Source organism: Gossypium raimondii, chromosome 8 (assembly GCF_025698545.1).
Source record: "Gossypium raimondii isolate GPD5lz chromosome 8, ASM2569854v1, whole genome shotgun sequence".
Lineage (NCBI taxonomy): Eukaryota > Viridiplantae > Streptophyta > Magnoliopsida > Malvales > Malvaceae > Gossypium > Gossypium raimondii.
The window spans coordinates 48,537,474-48,538,196 of NC_068572.1; the positions used below are offsets into that span (position 1 = coordinate 48,537,474).

The 723-nt window shown below is 38.9% G+C and overlaps 1 non-coding gene across 1 annotated transcript; it reads right to left on the reverse strand.

Moving 5' to 3' along the window:
• Positions 1 to 240: 240 nt before the first annotated feature.
• On the reverse strand, positions 241 to 347 carry LOC128032277 (small nucleolar RNA R71). Its single transcript, XR_008188405.1, has one exon. It is a non-coding gene; the product is annotated as a small nucleolar RNA R71 (small nucleolar RNA).
• Positions 348 to 723: the final 376 nt, after the last annotated feature.

Below are 723 nucleotides of genomic sequence, written 5' to 3' on the forward strand. Positions count from 1 at the left end.
TTAGACAACTCAGTGGGTCACCAACTGAATATCTAAGACTACATTTGAGACTTTTTCTAGAGGTCTGTGACTCGTTTAGACAACAGGGTATTCCTGAAGATACCTTACGGCTCAAATTGTTCCCATACTCCTTGAAAGATCGTGTAAGAGCATGGCTTAATGCCATTGGAAACAGTGGCACCATGGAGTGACCTTTACCAGAGGTTTTTGCTATGATATAATCTGCCAAACATGAATGCCAAGCACAGAAATGACATAACATATTTTCAATAATCGGAGGATGAAGTGTTGTATGAAGCCTGAGAAAGATTTAAGGAATTACTTAGAAAATGTTTGATGCATGGGTTCTAGGACTGGACTTAAATGGAGATGTTTTAAAGTGGGTTGAATGCACATACAAGAATAGTAGTCGATGCTTCCGCCAATGGTACTTTGTTGGATAAATCCTATAATGAAGCATATGAGATTTTGGAATCGATTGCCAACAATGATTATCAATATCCTACCACGTGAGTTGGGACTGGTAGGAAAGTCGGTGGCACCATTGAGCTTGATGTAATCACTTCATTAACAACCCAGGTATCTGCTTTGGCTAATATGATCAAGACAATGAATAGAACAACTACGGTCCAAAAGATGGAATCAGCCGACTCATCTTGCGTTTATTATGATGAGGACCATGTGTTTGATGAATGTCTATAAAAGCCAACATCTGTTTACTTA